The following is a 6,436-nucleotide window of genomic DNA, read 5'->3' on the forward strand; positions in this document are numbered from 1 at the left end:
GAAGGATTTTTCTCATGGGCTGAATTGGGTCCCTCCAAAATTCATACATTGAATCCTTAACCCCCGTACCTCAGAATGTGACTGAATTTGGAGATAGGGCCTTTAAAGGGGTGATTAAGTTCAAACAAGGCCATTAGGGTATGCCCTAATCCAAGTTGACTGGTATATTTAAAAGAGGCTTAGGCGCCTGGGTGGCTCAGTTGGTTAAGCGACTGCCTTCGGCTCAGGTCATGATCCTGGAGTCCCTGGATCGAGTCCCACATCGGGCTCCCTGCCGAGCAGGGAGTCTGCTTCTCCCTCTGACCCTCCCCCCTCTCATGTGCTCTCTCTCTCTCTCTCTCATTCTCTCTGTCTCAAATAAATAAATAAAATCTTTAAAAAAAAAAAAAAAAAAAAAAAGAGGCTTTAGGACACCAGGGACGTACGTGTGCTCAGAGGATGTTCTTGTGAAGAGGCAGCAAGAGGGCAGCCAATAAAGGGCCACAAACAGAGACCTCAGGAAACCAAAACTGCCAAAACCTTGATCTTGAATTCTAGTCTCCAGGACAGTGAGAAATAAATTTCTATTGTTTAAGCCACCGAGTCTGTGATATTCCTTATGGAAGCCCTAGCAAACAAACACAGCTGCCCAAACCAATTAACAGGAAGGATTGCTGCCATTTTTATCCAGCACCGTGCCTTCCATCCTTCCTTCTAACCTCTGCCACTTCCAACCCAGAACCCAAAACTCTCAGTTTACTCTCCCCAGTTCCCCTACCCTCCCATGGTATTCCATTTTTATATGCCCTCTTCCATATTCCTCTCCTTTATCTTAAATCCCCTCCTTTTTCCCCAGGGAAGCAGAAATTTCAAGCGATACTTTAAATCTCTTAAAGCTAAACCAACTGTTGTTTTTATAGGTACTGGACTGAAACACCTGCACTTACATTTTGATCCTGATAAAGTCACATCTGCAAGGGCTCGCCTGCAGGTCTTAGCAGAAAAAGCATCATGAAATGATAGAACGGCCTTTACTTTGAATCTATCCTAGATCATCAAGTTTATCTTCTGAGATTACCAGAACCACGGGAAAAGATTGCTTCCCTATGGAACTGATACTAATGCCCACAGAGCTACCTGTAGAGAAAATATAGGCCCATTCACTCCTGCAGTGAGTCTCTAGAAATGCTTTCTTTGCTTTTAGTTGAATGAAGCATGGAAGAGACTCAGCAAATGACAGACTGAGTTTTGATAGTGAGCTGATTGGGCAGGATCCTTTGATGATTCTGTGCTCTGTAAACTAGCTAGTGAATTGCAGATGCTCAATAAATGTCACATATTGTCAACTATCAATTATTCAGTGTGTAATGAGGAAAATGCTTTGGCACACATTACCTCAAAGCTTCATCAAGAAGTCTGTTATTCCAACACCATATCATAAAACAGATTGACATCTTTACTTAAACTGCTAGACTGTGTACATTTGTATCAATATCTTTGAATCTTTAAATTACTCTGATTTGGGGCGGCCGGGTGGCTCAGTCAGTTAAGTGTCTGCCTTCAGCTCAGGTCATGATCCCAGGGTCCTGGGATAAAGCCCCCCGCTCCCCTCGTCAGTCTCCCTGTTCAGTGGGTAGTCTGCTTCTCCCTCTCCCTCTGCCCCTCCCTCCCCCAACTCGTGTTCGCTCACTCTCTCTCAATAAATAAAATCTTTTCAAAAAGAATTACTCTAATTTATTTATAGTGATAACCAACAGAAATCACTGAAATTATTAAACATCAGTAATACAGAGAATTTTTAGAGAAGGCCAGTACAGTATTCACAAACGTTATTGTAACAGCCTCAAATGATGGTTGACTCATGCTTTCCCTCCATTCAAGCCTCTTGATCTTTAGCTATGCTCTTTTCTTTCCTGGAATTTTCCTCCTCCTCCAACTAAATCTGTCTTCACGGAAAACTGCAACTCATCTCACTGGAAACTTTCCCTGAAGTTATCTTCTCCCACACAAGAAATAATGGTTGATGTATCTCTGTAACTTTAGTACTTGGAACAATGTATATCAAATGTGTTCCAAATAGATGGATTTTGAAAAGTGCCCAGAACATAGGAACTACCCAGCAAAATAGTTGTTGAATGAATGAATGAATAACACCTGAAGGAGAAATCTATAAACTCACGGTCTGTCTTTATATACTGCTCTGTGGTGGAGACACAAATCAGCAGATAAATGGGAAAGAGGGAGCAGAAGGAACCCCCAGCAATATGAGAGCCTAGATCTCAAGATGACAACGAGCCCCCATGTAATGGGGAGCCCCCCTCCACCCCAAACCAGATAGGATCAGTTTTAATCTTTTAAAGACCTTGAACTACCTACATCTAGTAAAAGAGAAGCCTATTATGTAGGTCCTTAAACTACATTTCCAAACCACATTAAAGCTAACGCATCTCAAGCTACGGTGAGTTTTTAAATCTGCAACCATCATACTAAAAATGAATACAAATGCAGAATACATGTCTCCAACATTTTAGCTAATTTCTCCAAGTTAACCCAGCTTCTACTGTTAGTCTATGATGGGTGCATGCCCCCCTGACCTGGAGCCAGAAGCCCTGCAGCCTCAATAGGGAGAACAATGTACTTCTGTGGAGGGGACAGGCTAAAGAGAGACTACATCCCTGTTTGCTCTCAGCAAGGCTTTATTTTATTCACAAATTGAGAGAAAAAAAAAAGCAAAAACTCTAGCTTCCAAGGCAAAACAGTATTCTACAAAGTACTTTAAAAGTAGTTTGGTGGGGGGGTGGGGGGACTGTGTGGCTCAGTCGGTTGAGCGTCTGACTCTTGAATTCGGCTTAGGCAGTGATCTCAGGGTCCTGGCTCCAGGCTCAGTGAGGAGTCTGCTTTTCTCTCTCCCCCTCCCCACCCCATCGCACTCTCTCTCTCTAAAAATAAATAAGTAAATAGTTAAAAAATAATACAAATAAATTAAAATAAAAGTAGTTTCCGGGGCACCTGGCTGGCTCAGTCATGGAGCACACAACTCTTGATCTCAGGGTTGTGAGTTCGAGCCCCGTGATGGGTGTAGAGATTACTTAAAAATAAAAAATCTTTATAAATAAATACATCCATCCATCCATACATACATACATAAAAGTAGTTTCTGCATTATACCAACTGAGTTATAATGTACCATCTTGGACCTTTTTAAAGAGCTACTTTCTGCATGTAGCACAAGACCTCATGGAAACCTTTACTCCCTGTTGGAATGTAATTGCTATCCATTCTCTGCCTAAATAGCCACTAACCCCGGCTGTGATGAGATATTCCATCAGTCCTAGGAGGGAAAGTGTACCCCTAAGTTGAGGTTTGACCTGATAATGATGGCATGTTATACTCTTAGAGTATCAGTGACAACAAATCCATTTGCTGTCAAATCAGTTTAAAACTGACTCCTTTACCATGTGCTCAAACATCAAATTTTGTTCCCACATAGAAATTCTTCAAAAATTTCAAGTAACTTCATAAAAATAAGTGCTATCACCAGCGTATTTTCTTTTTTTTTTGAAGTTTTTTATTTATTTATTCGTCAGAGAGAAAGAGAGGGAGGGCGCACAAGCCGGGGGGAGGGGGCGCAGAGGGAGAAGCAGGCTCTCCACTGAGCAGGGAGCCCGATGCGGAACTCAGTCCCAGGACCCTGGGATCATGACCTGAGCAGAAGGCACACGCTTAACCAATGGAGCCACCCAGGTGCCCCCAACCAGCTTATTTTCAATAGGTTGAATGCAGTTGAAAGTTTAGTACGATGTTTATAAGGGTTAGTATCCTCTCCTCCAACATGTCGGCTGACTCTTCACCTTTTATTGCTGCTGCTGATGTCATTAAATGACGCCAGCCTCCACCATGCCCTTCATCAATTCTTATCAGAACTTTATAAATGAACATTGCATTCACCAGAGCTTTGCAGTTCATTGGGTCTGATTGCATGGCTGGCATGACAAAGCAGAAACTGAGTTCAGCTTGCTCCTTGGTAAAATAAACGTTTTTTTCTTTTCTTTTTTCTTCTTTAAAATTTTTTTTATAATATTGGATCTGATCTCACAATTTTTTTAACATTTATATTTCATTGATGTGAAAGAGACCATGGGAGCTTACCAAGGTCCATCCCCCTCATAGTAAAATAATAATTTCTAAGTCTAAATCATCAAAGTTGTAAACAGACTCCATTGATGAGCTTCATTAATTCATGCCACTTGATCTTTGTATTTTTCAAAGATAGATAGATATTCCAATTTCATTTCAAAGAGCATTTCTATGTCTTTATAATTAAAGATTGCCAATTTTCATGCATCCAATTTTTTTCTCTTATAGATCATAAGAAGAGACAAGCTCTGGGAAACACAATTTAAAACCCAAGCCTCAACATAAAAACAAAACTGCTACATTATACTTGCGTTTTGCAGCCAGTAGGATAAGATTGTAATACTGATAGACCAGTGCAGGAAAATACTGATTCAATTTAATATAGTTGTTTAATTTGAATCAGTTGATTCAATTGAGTTCAATCATGTTTATTGGGGGCTATTATACAAGTGCTCTGCTAGGCATTGAAGACATACAAATAGGAGTAAGATGCAGAGCCAGCCTCAGAAAGAATCCACTTGGGAACAGTGAAATGCACATATGAAACCATGCATAATACAGGGAGACATGGCCTAAGGGCCAAAGGCATGCATGTGAGAAAGAGCACCAGATTCGATTTGGGGGATCAGGAAAAGATTCGTTCACCAGGAAAGACATTTTCTGGCACATGCAGGATCTTGTCTTACACACATACCACCCGTACGAAATTGAGTTGCCCAAGTCACCTTCACCTGTGGACCAAACTGGGGTCACATTCACCTAATTTGTTTCATTTCAGTGGCTTGTGCCTCTCAGCCCAGCAGTCACTCCACTTCCCCCGCAAAGTTGCACCCTATAATTTCTGAACGCCCCTTGGACAAGTTATGAAATCTCTCTAAGCCTCAGTTTACTCATCTGTAAAATGATTAAAAAATGCCTTCATCTTTGAATGGTCATGAGGATTAAATGAGACAATATGCATAAAATTCACAGAAAAACCATCATTATTTTATACTTGCATTCTACATCCCAACCAACATAACAGACTAATAACCCATTTTCGAGAAGAGTAGAGTGAAAGAGATGGGAGGCAACCCTGCCCCCACCCCCACTCCAGGCAAGCGTCACTTTAGGTCCAAAAGTTGAAGAATGATGGAGGGAAGAGAAGAGACAAAGATGAATTTCTCCTTTGTTTGGGTGTACTTCATGTAACAAAAAGTATTTTTTTTTATTTCCTTGAGATTTTTCTAGTCTATCACACAATTACATATTTAGACCTCTCCACCAAATAAAAAACAAGGAAGAATCACAGAAATGTGGCAACAGCTGGACACATAGATGGACACATGAGATAGGCTGCCAAGATTTCGCCGTGCCTATTTCCAAATATCTGTCTTCACAAGCCTTCTATCAGTAATTTGAGGCATAACTCTCAGCTAAGTAGATTCAGGTTTCTAAACACTCTCTACAATTCAAAGATAGACAAGAAGGTTATTTTCTACCACTTTTATATCTCTATACCTGCTTGTTTCAGATTGCCTAATTTTGATGAGACTAACAGATGCATGATTTGCTGTTAAGAATAAATTGTATAACGATGAGTTTATTTAGTGAACTGTTAATCATGCCACAGAAAAGGGTCATGGTTTAAAAAATCAAACTTTAAAAAGTGTCGTGATTTTATTCATTGTGTACTTTTGTTGGAAACAAACACATTTTGTAATGCAGTTAAACATTCCTTTGTCTTTTTTTTAAGATTTTTTTTTTTAATTTGAGAGAGAGAGCAAGAGAGAGCGAGAGAGCAGGAGCAGGGGGGAGGGGAGAAGGGCAGAGGCAGAGGGAGAAGCAGACTCTGCTGAGCAGGGAGCTCAACACAGGGCTCGATCCCAGGACCCTGAGATCATGACATGAGCCTGAGGCAGATACTTCACCAACTGAGCCACCCAGGAGCCCCAAACATTCCTTTGTCTTTAAACATTTTGTTTTGAGATATGTAGAACCACACGCACTTGTAAGAAATAATATAGAGATACCCTGTGTGCCCTTCACTCAGTTGCCCCCAATGGTAACATCTTACAAAACTATAATGCAATATCACAACCACGATATTGACATTGATGTGATCTACTGATCCTAATCAGATTTCCCCAGTTTTAAGTGTACTCATTCGTTCATGTATATGTGTCTGAGATATCTGTATTTGGTTCTGTGCAATTTTATCACATTTATGTTCATGTCTACCACTGCAGCCAAGATACAAAACAGTTCTATCACTATAAGGGTCCCTCATATTGCCCCTTATAACCACATCCTCCTCCCCCTTCCATGCCTAATCCCTAGC

The sequence above is a fragment of the Phoca vitulina genome, unplaced genomic scaffold (genome assembly GCF_004348235.1).
Source record: "Phoca vitulina isolate PV1807 unplaced genomic scaffold, GSC_HSeal_1.0 scaffold8, whole genome shotgun sequence".
Taxonomy (NCBI): Eukaryota; Metazoa; Chordata; class Mammalia; order Carnivora; family Phocidae; genus Phoca; species Phoca vitulina.